This window comes from Schistocerca gregaria, chromosome X (assembly GCF_023897955.1).
Source record: "Schistocerca gregaria isolate iqSchGreg1 chromosome X, iqSchGreg1.2, whole genome shotgun sequence".
Classification (NCBI taxonomy): domain Eukaryota; kingdom Metazoa; phylum Arthropoda; class Insecta; order Orthoptera; family Acrididae; genus Schistocerca; species Schistocerca gregaria.
Genome location: NC_064931.1, coordinates 71,368,602 through 71,383,249, shown reverse-complemented (window position 1 = coordinate 71,383,249; position 14,648 = coordinate 71,368,602).

The window sequence follows — 14,648 nt, the reverse complement described above, 5'->3', positions numbered from 1 at the left end:
CACCTTGACAGGCACTCTGGTTACCACCAAATTCCAATTGGACCACAAAATCTTCCAAAGACAGCTTTCGTGGTTCCTTCTAGAACTGCATGCAATTTTATGCGTCTTTTGGTTTATGGAATGTGTCTGCCACTCTCTAAAGATTCGCTGACCTGCTTCTGCTGCTGAGAGATTTGTAACCCACTAAGTGGCATGTGTTTAGATGTTGGGCCCAAACAGTGAGGTCATCAGTCCATGATCCAAGTTAGCAGAAACCAAGGAAGGAACGTCAACAGCCCAGCCCAGTCAAAGGGAACAGAAACGGGCAAATAAAGAGGCAGAAGAAATGTTGGGGTGGCTGGAAGAGTAGAGAACAGGATGGGTGTGATGTGGGAAGGGGGTGGGGGGAGGTGGGCAAGAGTGAGAAGAGGGGGTATCGCAGAGGCGCTACATGTAATAGGATTCCAGCACCACCGCTGCTCCATCCTGAGCCCTACACTAAATTGTAACCATGATGCAAAGAGGATAACACCAGGGGAAGAAGGCACAAGAACAGGGGAACCAAAATGGCATAAAAGACCAGACAAAATGTTGGAAACGGGAGGTGGGGTACACAACCAGTGTGGAGGCAGTGCTGAATGCTACCAACTCAACAGCAATTCTAACTGAGGGACTCTAATTGCAGAAGGAAATTTAGGTACTTAATTCTGGATAGACAAACCACTTTCACAAAGAAAGCTGAGGATCAATGTAACCATATGATGTTTATGTGCTAGTACGTAAGAGGGCGCGTTTGGAGCAAAGGGCCAAAAGGAGGGGTCAGTCCAGCAAAATATGAATCACTATGAGGAGGGCCCCACAACTACAAAAGGGGGAGGGGCAGCTGCTCATTATGGAGTAAAAAACCAAAGGTCAACCTGGTATGGCAGAGACAAAGACAGCAGAGGACAATAGATTTCTGACAGAAGAAGTGGAGGGAAGAACATCATGTGGCAACAGTCCCCTTGAGCACACAAAGTTTATCAGGCAGATGCCCCCCTCCCCCATAGCTCATTGAGTGTATGTATAACAAACATTGGGTGGGGGTGGAAAATTTAATAAAGTAGGGGGCCTTGTAAATGGCCACAAGTTCCGTGGTAAACACTGCACATGTGGCAGGCAAGAGGTTGTGTTCAGTGTTGAGAGAAGACATGAAGGCATATCCCACATGATCAGCATATTTAGAGCTACTGGTGCAAAAAACAATAGCATCCTGAAACTCTCATAAGAGCTGGCAGAACAAAAAACCGAACACCTTAGGAGCAAGGCTTTCAAACTCTGACCTGGAAGAGATCCGATGTACCTTCACTCATGACATGTGTGATTTCAGACAGCACACATCCATGTAGCTCACAGGCCTGCTTATAGAGGTCACCTGGTCTGTTGAGCTGCCAAAAAAACAGCATTATTTAAGTGGCTGCAGAGTGCTCAGCCTATTCTTTACATTGTATTACTGCTGTCCAATCTATTTGTTCAATGCTATGCACAACCCATATCTGATGTGCTGCTCTATATAGTACTCTGTTCCATAACTTGAGTTTTTTCTTGGTATAACTAGGCGATGAGTGAGAATTATGTTTCTTCCATGTGTTAGTGTCATTTTAAGTCACCAACAAATGTTTTGATGGAAGAAATTTTCCAGTGTCTCATTGCCCAGCAGCAAGCTTTCATGGAACAACAACAGGCTCTTACCACCACTCTCAGTCAAGTGGCATCTGCATGTTTGTGGCAGATACCCTCCTGTCAGTGCAACTGTAGCCCTTTCCAGCATATGATGAATCGGCTAAAGACTGGGACTCCTATGAGATATGGTTACACCAAAGTTTCCACGCTTTTCGCATGGGTGATACAAACCTGTTTAGTGCTTTTTTTCTTTCCTGGCTTTCACCATGCATGTATCAGTTGTTGTGCCAACTTGTGCCTTTGCTAAGCCCAGCCAGCTTATCATTTGATGAACTGTGCAAGCTCCTCTCAACCAATTACTATGACAAAACATGTCATTGAGATGCATATAGATTTTTACCATTGTCAGAAATGCCCAAAGTGTGATGCATGTAGAATTTTACCACTGTCAGAAACACCCAAACCAGCTGTACAAAGCCTAGGCTGCAGAATTCAACAGGTTGAGCTGTTGCATTAATTTGTTGCTAGTACCCATCACATATCCTATGCAGATCACACGGTATCTGCAAAAAAAGATAATCCAAGACTTATGGATGCACTCAATATTGTACAGTCCTTTGAAGTGTCACGGACCACAGGTGATGAGATTGCTGCATAGGCGGAGCAAGGAGGGGGGGGGGGGGGGGGGGGGAGGTGTATTGGTAGATGCACATTCAACTCCTCTTAGACATACTGCAAGTATTCAGGATGCTGGGGATGCCATTTCAGAAGTACAACATTCAACTCAGAGTCGCCTGGGGCAGCATCGGTTACAGCCACAGCAGCAACAGACCACGTCACGGCAGTGGCTACGTGACCCCCTTCCATCTTGCTTGTACTGCTGCGTACAACGCGAGCATGCTGCATGCCCTAAGTGTTGGGCAATTTGCAGCAAGTGTCAAAAGAAAAGCCACATTGTATTAGTGTGTGACTCCTTCTCAATCATGGGAGACACAGTATTACCAATGGACATAAACTGTACCTCTACAACGACTGTTTCCCCGAACAAATTGTTTATTGACTTGCGTGTGTTTAATAAACTGCTAAAAATGCAAGCAGACTCACGAACAGCAGCGACTTTAGTAAACGCAGAAACACATGGACTTGGGCTCCCCTCCCTTACATAGGATTCATGGAAGTTGGTTAGCTACAATAAACAGCAGATGCCGCTCCTAAGTAGTTCTCAGCTCCTGTCTCTAACAAATCTGTTGTTCGCCCTCTCACCTTCCTTGTTGTGGAACATTCCCATACCAAAGACCTGTTCAGGTTAGGTGCATTTAACGTTTTTGGTCACTCTAGTGCCGATGAAGTAAATTTAGTGTCAGACAAAGTTCCATATCACCAACTGGAGTCCCTCTGCTCTGAATTTTCTTCTCTGTTTTCCCCTGGACAAGACTTTGCTACTGGTTTTCAGGCCCACATTACCACGAAAGAGTCCACCTACCCCCCCCCCCCCCCCCCCTCGATGTCATTCGGTCATGAATAGGCTACACCACTGGTCATCATTAAGAAGCCGAGTAAGCTTTGCCTCTGCAGCAAGTTCAGTGTCACAATTAATACATAGTCCATGATAGATACACACTCTTTACTGCACACTGATGAGTTGCTTGCAGAATTGTCAGGTGGCCACTACTTTCCCAAGATTGACTTGTCAGAAGCATACCTCCAGCTCCCCTTGGATGAGACCCACGGCACCTTCTCATTGTCAATACAACTTTCGGCCTATACCAACAACAACGCGTGTCTTTTGGCGTCGCTTAAGTGCTCACAATTTTTCATCATTTTTTAGAACAGCTGCCAGCCTGTGTATCCTGCTGCATCAATTACCTCGACGATATTGTTGTTTCAGGTTCTTCCAGCAAAGACTGCCTTAGCAATCTCAAAACATTGTTTCCTTTTTTGCTCCGTGTGAGTCTCAAGTGCAATCTTACCAAATCTCAATTTTTTGAGCTGTCAATCGAGTACCTAGATTTTGAGGTTTGTCACACAGGGTCAAACCACTGCATCCCCATGTTGACATAATTGCAGCTTTGCCATGGCCAACCTCCATTAATGAACTGCAGGCATTTCTAGGTAAAGTTGAGTACTACCGTAGGCTTTTACAGGATGCATCCACTATTCTCAGCAACTGCATGCACTTTTGAGTAAAATATGCCTTTTCTTTTGGTCCCCAGCCTGTGACCAAGCATTCACTTTGCTTAAATCTAAGCTCCAATCTGCCCTGTCTGGCCACTTTTCAGCTAGGTCAGCACCTCGTGTTGGGTACAGGTGTCTCGCAGCATGGTCTTGGCACACAAATATGCAGACAGGTCTAAGCAACCCACTGCTTATGCTACTAAGACTTTAACTTCCGCTGAGCAGGGGTATTCTCAGATTTGAGAGGAGGCTTTAGTGATTGTGTTCACCCTCAAGAAATTTCACGTCTTCTTTTAAGGTTCTAAGTTCCATTTAATCACAGATCACAAGCCATTTGTTGCTCTTTTGTCCATACTGGACAAGGCAGTGCATCATTTGCAGAGGTGGGCTCTCTTCCACTCCCATTATCATTATCAGATCCATTACCAGCTGACAGTGCAACACGTCACTGCTGATGCCTTATCCCGCCTTCCAATTGGGACGGATCCAGTATTTGATCAGGACAGGTTTCTTTGCTTCTATTTAGATACTGAGAACCATAATGTGATCAATGGTTTTCCCACCACTAGTACCATGATAGCACCGGCCGTCACCACAGATCTTATACGTAGTTCAGTTCTTTCTTTTGTGCAGCACAGCTACCCAGCAAAAGTCCTTGGGCCATGCATCAGATCCCTTGTGTAATTACATCTCCCTCCAGCATCACCTTTCTGTATTTGATGGTGTTATTTTGTTAGCTACGGAGGATGCTGCTGCCCGGGTTGTGATTCCCACTTCCTTATGCCATAATGTACTGCGGCTTCTACATGTCAGTCATTGGGGACCTCTCACACCAAAGCTTTTGCCCGCTGGCATGTGTGCTGGCCAGGCAAAGATGGGGACATTAGACAGTTTATCGCCACTAGCAATTACTGTGTTTAGGAAAAGACAGCCCCAAGAGTTTCTTTTTCCCTCTGGTCAAAGCAGCAGCACCCATGGGAGTGTCTACATGTTGATTTTGCTGGGCCCTTCCTAAATCAGTGTTGGCTCCTGGTAGTGGACACCTATTCCAAGTTTCACTGGTTTCCAAGGTGCACTGTCCGTCCACATCTGCAGTGCCCACTATTTTGGTGATGTCTAATATTTTTGCAATTGAATGAATTCCATATACTGGTTCCCAGTTTATTTCTTGAGAATTTGCATCTTTGTGTCAGGCTAGTGGTGTTCACCATCTGGCACCTCTCATTTCATCCTCAATCTGACAGTGAGGCTGAACACATGATTCGGACATTTAAAACTCAGATGCAGTAGTATGTATCTGGAAGGTAACCTGAAGCTGCTTCAGACCACTTTTGGAGTTTGCACCATTTCAGTCTGGTGGGGAACAAGAGCCCGGCAGAGTTGTTATATGGATGCATCCAATGCCACATCTGTCAGCATTACTGGCTGTGCGACAGATCTGGCGGGTGTGCCTGTCTGGGCTCATGGCTTTGGCAGCCAACTGAACTGGATTCCTGTTGTCATCTAGCATTGCTGCAGTCAGCACTTGTGTGTCATCCACACTTCTGTCAGGTGAACATCTCGTCACTTCGACCAGCTGCAGCCATGCATTGTGGGGCCCATGCTGGAGGGCCCACCACCTCTCCCACCACCACTGGTGCCTGTTCCTGTGTCACAGGCAACACGGTTTGCGCTGCAGACAGGGTCGCTGCCTGGCAGATCGCCATCAGGGGTTTCTGCCCCCACCCCCACTCCTCGACTGCTGCTACTGGTGCAGCCCCCACTGCATCCGACACTGCAGCCACCACTGTGTCCTGTGTGGCTGTCGTCTCTGACACCTCTGGTGCCGACCGCTGACCTCGAGGACGTTGCTACGAAGACACCATGCCCACTCCTGTCCTACAGCCCCTCATGAGATGGGGTGATGATGCACCAACCTGTCCCCTCATCACTTCCGTCCCTACCAGCAAGGGCCTGCCTGCCACATACTGCAGCAGTTGCTAGCATTGAACAATGAAATGGACATCAGCACTGTCCTTGGTGTTTTCCGTGACTCATGATCTTAGTGCCTTGTGAGATCGGTTTGTTGTTTTCTTTTTCTTTTCTTGCACAGAACCAGTGATTTTCTTTCCTGTACTGTGCATTTTCTGTGCCTCATATTTTATGTATGTACGTATGTAGGTATGGGGTTTCCCCATCCCCTAGAAGGAAGGAGTGATGTACGTTCCCTCATGATATGCACAATTTCAGAGAGCGCATGTCCATACTGCTCATAGGCCCGCTTGTAGCCCCCTGGCGCACTCTGGTGAACGTTATTTAAGCAATCACAAACGAGTGACAGACAGTACAGAACCAAGGCCCAATAAAGGCTGAGAAGAGTCAAACGATCCATGTCCCATGAGGTATGGGCAAGTAAGCAAAGAACATTCAGTTTACGAAAATAGACAATCTTCCAAAGGTGGATGTGGGGCAACCAAGTATGCTTGTTGCCAAAAAGAAGACCCAAGGAACAGAACTGGGGGACCAAAGTCAGGCAATGACAGTCAAAGTAGAGCTCTAGATCAGGATGGACCATAGTACAGTGATAGAAATGCACCACCCACTATTTACGGGGGAGAACTGAAAATTGTGCGAGAGAGTCCATGCAGAACTGCGTCAGATGAAACCTGGAGATGTTGTCCAACAGCGGCCACCAAGTGGGAACTAGCCAAGATATTGAAATCATCCACATACAGAGCAGGGTTTACCAACCGTCTGATAGGGGCCATGAGTCCATTAATAGTGATGAGGGAAAGGAGGATACTTAACACAGAATCCTGTGGAATACCATTCTACTGCATCCATAGAGCACTGAGAACAGTGCCAGGCTGAAATAGGAAGAACCTGTGGGATACGAGCTGGCACATAAAAATCGGGAGATGGAATCGAGATCCCACTAACAGAGCGTAAATAAGATGTGATGGTGCCAAGTTATGCTGTAGGCCCTCTGAAGTGCGGAGAAAACTGTGATAAGATGACAGTGCTGAGAAAAGGCCTGCCGAACTTCGGCTTCCCACAATAGTAGATGATCGATCAAAGACCATCCTTCCCAAAAGCTACATTGGTAATGGGACAAAAGGTCCTATGATTTGAGGACCTAACAGAGCCAACAACCCTCCATCCACTCAAATAACTAGCAGGGGACATTGGTCAGACTGATCGGCGGTAACTATTGAGGAACAATGGATCATTACTGAGATTAAGGACAGGAACACAATACTGTCCCTTCATTGAAAAAGGAAAACAATTGAAGCCAAATATGGTTAAATACCTAGAGGAGATATTGTCATTGTGGAGGACTAAGATGTTGACCCAATTGATTTCTTATGGATGGAATCGGTACCAAGGGCTGAATCTTGGGACGAGGATAAGGACAGAAGTAATAGTTCACATTCTGTAAAAGGTTCACTGCAGGATTCTGCATGAAATGGGGTAAAATGTAAGTGGGAAGCTTCAGCCCACTGTTTCTGGAGGAGGAAGGCAGCTTGATCGGAGGCTGATGCCGAGACCATCACATAACCAGCACCTGTGACAAAGTGACTGAAGAACCTACGGAGAAGCTTAGGCTGTGGTTATATTGGAGCAAACCAGTGCTCCTCAGTGCACATGATTATAGTGACACTGCAAGCAGGGCAACAGGGAGCAGGGTGGCATAGAGTGGCGCTGAGCGAATCAAACATGTTAGTCTCTGAATACAGTGGCGAGAGCTTTCAAGTGACTCTGGCTGCAGTTGAGCAATTCTGGCAGCATTCACCTGTCACTGGGGGTAGCAGCGTCAGTACTGTTGCTGGCACTGTGTTTCTTTTGCTGTACTGTTGAGAAAACGGTATCAGCAGAAGCTTTTATAGCAGCTGTTTTTTACTTGGCGTCCTTTATGGGATCATCAGAGACAATATCATCACAACTGATTCATTTTGGTCAAGTTCTGTGATGAGGTGGCAGCAGAATTACGGACTATAAGTACAGAATGTATTTAATTAATCTCTTGTTTCTATCATTGTTTTAAAATGAGAGGCAATAATAAAGTTGAAGCAGCATAACTGAGAAACACATGAAAATTACATTTTATTATATGATAAAAAGTTTTCAGTACTGTCTCAATTGGACAGTGTTATTTGAAGATCTGTTGAAGTTTCATCATCTGATGAATGCCTTGCATAGGACACACTGTTTCTACTGTATGTTGCTCATCAACACTCAGGGATCCTTGTAGGACAATGACAGTGCTGTGGAGAACACGTACATTTCGCAATATCATCAGCAAATTCTGATGGAGTTTCCACTGACTTCCAAAATATGCTCCAATATACTGCAAAAGTACATTTTGTTAATCGTTGTGGTCTGGAAAAGTGTTTGTTGACTGTAATATTTGATAAAATACCTCAACAATGGGTATGCCTACTCTCCAATGAATACAAAAGGCAATCCAACTTATGTATTTAGCAGTAAAGAGTCTAGTGGTATATTACGCTCCCCTTCTTGCATCACAGGAAATACACTATAAAAATAAAATCTACCACTATCCCTTTTCTTCCCATATTCCCCAACATCGATTATAATGAATGTCCCGCGAGGATCTACAACTGCTTATAGTACAACTCATTGAAAATTTTTGTAACTATGAAATATTGTATCAAGATTTTCTGGGCATTTTACATGAATGTATTTCCTGTCAACATCATTGACTGCAGTTGGGAAGTTCTGAATGCTATATAAATCATGTACAGTATTTAGGAAAAGGCACTTGCATGTGGTGTGGCTGGAGGCAATTACACAACATTTTGGTAGTTGACTCCTCAATACTTACAATGGTTGTAAATCCTATCATGAATGTCACAGCCATACCTCAACAATGGGTATGCCTACTCTCCAATGAATACAAAAGGCAATCCAACTTATGTATTTAGCAGTAAAGAGTCTAGTGGTATATTACGCTCCCCTTCTTGCATCACAGGAAATACACTATAAAAATAAAATCTACCACTATCCCTTTTCTTCCCATATTCCCCAACATCGATTATAATGAATGTCCCGTGAGGATCTACAACTGCTTATAGTACAATGGTTGTAAATCCTATCATGAATGTCACAGCCGTACTCTGTAACAATTCTCATTTCATCAACTATCGATCGCCATTAAAAATGACATTACTTCGTTGGAGAAATCTGTAGTAGCTCAAATATTGGTTAGATATGGCAGTTTCACCTAGTAATCATATGACAAAATATTCTACTCTTTGCATACTATCATTTGCCAAAATCTTGTTTCGATATCTCAAACCATTTTTGAGATATGAGGAATGTTACAAATATAACTTTCTGGCTTTTTTGCTGTTGCGCAAGTTTGGAATGAAGTGCTGTACATATGAGCACTTTTTCCAAGATTAGTGATAGTGAGTGACATCCTTCGATGTTTAAACAATAATTCAGTATGTTAACTACATTTCATATGCAGAAACATATGGCCTAACAAGAACTAAATGCAAATTCACATTGACCCACATTTTTCACACAAACTTTTGGAAATTCTTGAAGTAGGTTACTTAATTCTGAAACATCACAGTAACTATGACCATTAACGAATGATATGCAATTCATCATGAAGCTGATGAGTAAACCTACGAGGTACACGAGAATCAAATTTTTTGACTGAGAGTTTATTTAAAATCGTTTGGGAAAGATCTGCAGATTGGGCAGCATGCGCATTTGCCATCCATGCAGGCAAGCGAGCCTGCCGGCTGCTGCACTGCTCCCTAACCCACTATACTCAGGTATTAACCAGAAGTGCAGCAGCTGCCCAATGTGCAGCTCCACTCTGTGCTGTTCCACTGCCCCACTGTAGTCTGGGACTTAAGGAATTGCAAGGCTTGACAACGATCATGGATAGCGATGGAAATGGCTGTGCACCAACACGGGACAGGCTAGCAGCAAAAGGGGACGATCGAGCAGGCGGTGCCACGAGCAGGCGATGGCATTGCTAGTGGCATGAATAATCATATCACAAACATCATAGACAACTTCATCAATACAACCTGACAAAGAGAGGGTAAACAGGACCTGGGAGGTATACAGAGGCCAATAAGCATGATGGAAAGTGCAGTGAGGTAACCTGGTCATTGGGAGGTGGGAAGGGAAAGAGATAATGAAAAGGACATGGTCACTCTCATAGAGGTCATTGTGCAGCGACCGGTGTAATGAAGGGTGATGGGGAGGGAAAGTAATGAAAAGACCAATGGCAAAGAAGGTGCCACAAGTGTTACCACAATGGGTACGGGAACCATCATTAAGTAGGCATAGGCCATGGTCCACAAGAAACTGGTGCATGAGGGCATTCCAACTAGACATAAAAGCACAGCTCCACAAGGTGTGATGTGGATAAAAATTCCCAAGGAGGAGGGAGGGAAGGGTGAGTTGCTGAAGGAAGGCAGGGCAGCAGATGTAGGTGGCCTGTCAGGAGGGAAATAGAGATTGCAAACTGTGACGATAGAGTCCAAGTGGACCCGGATGGTAACAATTTCCAAACATCAACATTCGTACCTATCAATGTGCAAACACCATTGGAAACCCTCAAAGGGACAATCTGGTACTGACATACAGCATGGAACCTGCAAAGGGTTGGTGAGTGGGCATCAGTGAAATAAAGATTCCTGTAGAATGACCCAGTCTGCAGAGTAAAAGGAAATAAGGGATCACAATTCCAGACGGTGATGGTAGTACAGGCAGAAGCTGGTCGTACAGTTGGGTCACCATCAGTCACCAACAAGGATGGAGTGGCATTCACAAACAAGAGGTCTGAATCATGTTGTGAAGGGTGAGTCAGCACCTCTGAGGGCACCAGTGGGGTCTTGTCCCAGGCCTCATGTTTCTTCTTCTCTTTTAGAGAGCATGCTTCAGTGAGATCTGGAACTTAGAGAGCGAGTGGGTGACCTTGGAGTGCATGGACTACAGGTCCTGTGGGCGACCTTCGGGTGCATGGACTATGGGTCCTGCGGCTGACTTGTGGCAGCTGGCCTCCAGTCTAGGAGGCGCCAGCGAGAGGTGTCTTGGGAGGGGACCTGTTACCAGCACACACCAAAGAAGGGGGTCACTTGTCTGGCTGGACAGCAAGAGCAGCACCTGGAAGGGACGGTGTCGGAACTACACAGAAAGGGGAGAGGATACTAGGAGGAAAGAGGGGGTTACATACCAGAGTTAGAGGTCATGGACACAATTTGACGATGGTCATATTTCTGATGAGCCTCAGAGTAGGATAAATGATCAATGGCTTATACTCCTGTATCTCCTTTTCCTACTTATAACAGGGCAATCTGACAAGTGCGAAGAGTGAAGGTCATGAAAATTAACACACACAGGCAATGGAACACAGGGGCTCCACTCATGGAGTGGGAGTCCCCAATCACTACATAGAAGGTCTGCTGTACAGTGGGAAGACATGTGCCTGAAACACAAACACTGAAAACACCTCATCTCTGGTGTGTTGTACAGCTTCACATCACACTGATAAACCATGACCTTGACCTTCTCTAGGAGGGTACCATCCCTCATGTCAGAATAAAGGTGCCTGTACAAATGTGATTGTTCTTTCTGAACTCCCCATTGTTCCATATTGGCCCAGAATTCCTCATCAATGTGAAGGTTGAGGTCCCTATGAAAAAAGACTTCCTGGACCATATTTAAGGACTGGTGGGAAGTAATGGACACCGGGATGTTGCATAGATAGTCACAGGCATGAAGAGCCACAGTTTGGGCATCAGAAGAAGTTTTGAATAACAGTGAACCTGACCACATCTTACCCAGAGAGTCACCTTTGCCAAACTTGTCTTTGATAGTTTCCACAAAAATTACAGCAGGATGGCACTGAAAGTGTCCCCGTCAGTCCTGTTGCAGACCAAGTAGTGGGGAAAGGATTTCATTCCAAGCTCGCCAGCCTTACCTTCCTCCCACTGGGTAGCAAGGGAACGGAAGGCCACAGGGTCATAAGTAGCAGCATTAAAAGATCCATCCCAAACTGAAGAGATGGCTATAGAAGAATGACCAGTTTGTTGGAGTTTAATGCATTTCATACTAAAAGGGTCCACCCCGATACCACTCACTCTGCCAGGGGGTCTGCTCTCTGGCACAGTGGCATTTCTGGGAGTTTCAATGCTCCAGGAATGGCCCCACTACATGAACTGGCTACTGCACTGGCTATATAGGATTAAAGGTCAACGACTTTAAGAATAGGTGATAAGGACACACACCGAAGATGCTAAGTAAATTGTTCCTCCTCAGTTCGCTTACACTATGGAGGCAAAATTTAGAAGAGGAGGCCAAACACCAAAGAGGGATCACACACTCCAATATAGAAAGGTGGAGGCGAAAAAGAAAGAGAGAAAGAGAGAGAGAGAGAGAGAGAGAGAGAGAGAGAGAGAGAGAGAGAGAGAGAGAGAGATGGAAACAAAATGGTAAGAAACAGAAAAAAACATGAGGGTAGCCAAGCCGATGTAATCATCGACACAGAGAGAGGGCAAGGAGGGGGAGAGGGGAAGGAGAGATGAGAGGGAGGGGGGGGGGGGGGATATGGAGAAGGGAATGCAACCTGGGAAGGAAAAAAGAGCCACAATAGCTTGGTGCCGCATGTGTATCGTGTGAACTGACAAAAGAGTTGTGAGCCCCCTGGGGAAGGTCAAAAAGTGAGCATTTAAGCTTGAAAATACAAAAATTTCTTTTGCTAAATCACAGGTTCATTTCCTAATACATATTATTAGTGCAGATGGAGTTAAGCCAGACCAAAGCCTTACAGAAGAAGTTCAGAATTTTCCAGTTCCTACTAATGTTAAAAGATGGCTAACCTGTTAAAAAAGCCGTTGAAGAAAGGTGCTGTGTTTAAATGGATAGAGGAGTGCAGGGTACATGTGAGAAAAATTAAGAATGCTTTGACAAGTTCACCTTTGCTGGTCTATTCAGATTTTGAGAAACACTTTATTCTTTCCACAGATGCCTTGGATTATGCTACTGGAGCTGTCCTTAGTCAGAAAGACAATGGTGAAGAGAGACCTATAGATTATGCTTCCAGGCAGATGAACTCAGCAGAGATAAATTACAGTACTACTGAAAAGGACTTGGTAGTTCTTAATTTTGGCATAAACTGTTTCAAATGCTACTTGTATGTGCGAAAATTCTCTGTGGTCACTGCCATTGTGTGGATGTTGAGTTTAAAGGACCCCAGCAGTCACTTAACTCACTGGGTACTGAAAATACTGAAATATGACTATGATTTACGATAGAAGCCAGGCTGTTTACACCAGAATGATGCACTAAGTCACAAAGATAGGGTTGATCAGAAAGATGGCATTTCAATAGAAAAACTATAAGAAGCACAGAAGAGAGATGTAGAATGTCAGCAGTATGTTCCTCTCCCAGATTTTGTTACAGAAGATGGTATCTTATACTGTAAAACGACCCCTGAGTAACAGAGCCATGATTCCTCAAGAGTTGCAACAGTGCATCATGGTGCTGTCATAACAGTTTGCAGCCATGCCACAAAGGGTAACGCACCACAAATGCTAGAATAGCTTGCCACTTCTGGCACAAAGGCAGACAAACCAATGTCTGGAAATATGACACCTCCCACCATGGACCAAAATTCCCTTACTAATCCTCCCAGAAGTTAGTAGACATTTCAAAATGTTGACTAATTCTAATACTACTTGCAGACATGGCTGCAGAAACTGATGTGGGTGCCTTTGACAATCATTCATTTCTGCCATATGGAAGTGCTAATGCTATCTTTACTGAACAAGGAGCTAATTTTATGTCTGCCTTGTTTGTATCAGTATATAAATTGTTGTGAATCAAAAAATGGCAAACCACATCTTTGCATCCAAAAGTTAACTGACATCTCTAATGTGTCCATAAGACAAGTGTTCGAATGCTGTTCTACTATTTCAACAAACCACACTCAGACTGCTTAGTAGCTTCAGTATGTAATAGTCAGATACACGACTGAGCTGTTTATGGAAGACATGGACTCTCCATTCAAACATGATATGCCACCACATGGTGTTGATATAGCTGAAGTGAAGGGAATGGCCTGCCACCTTACGGCTACCTGGAAACAGGTTAAACAAAATAATTCCAAAGCTACTCAGACGCAACTACAATGTAGGAAAACTGAACTATGTTTCTCCTGTACAAACCAAGAGACCTTTTTCTGCTTCAAAAGCCTGTTGTCAAGAAAGGAAAAAACTAAGGAATTTAAACCTCACTATGAGGGCCCGTAACCTATTATATTAATAACCTTTCCTGGGAATGGAGCGATCCAATTGTCATATCATACTGTGGTAGTACATTTTGACTGGTTAAAGCCTTATGATAGCCCAGCTGTGCCACCTCCTATAGCACTTCCAAGACCACCTCCACATGGTTCACAACAGAGTAAACACAGTGATGCCAGGATCGTGAGGAAGGAAAAAAGACAAGTTACTGCCAACACACCCTAGGTATGCTTTAAGGAACAAGCAACCTTACACCCTGAGATCAGGGGACTAATTTTGTTTTGTGTACATAATATATTTTTAAACGTCAGATTTGTGGAGATGCTGATAAATAATTTATGTTAGGTATGATGAGTAGTGATAATTTTTTGAGATTGTTATTTTTGTAATTCAGTTAGTCACTTCATATTCTGCATTCTGTATACATAGAGCAAAGTGTTTTAGTATGACCGATGGTTTCAGCTGACATTAACTGATGTCCCATTTTGTGGTTTTGCTTGATAGAAAGCTGCTTGAGCTGCCTTATAGTACGTGATGTGCAGTCCTGTATTAAGTGTT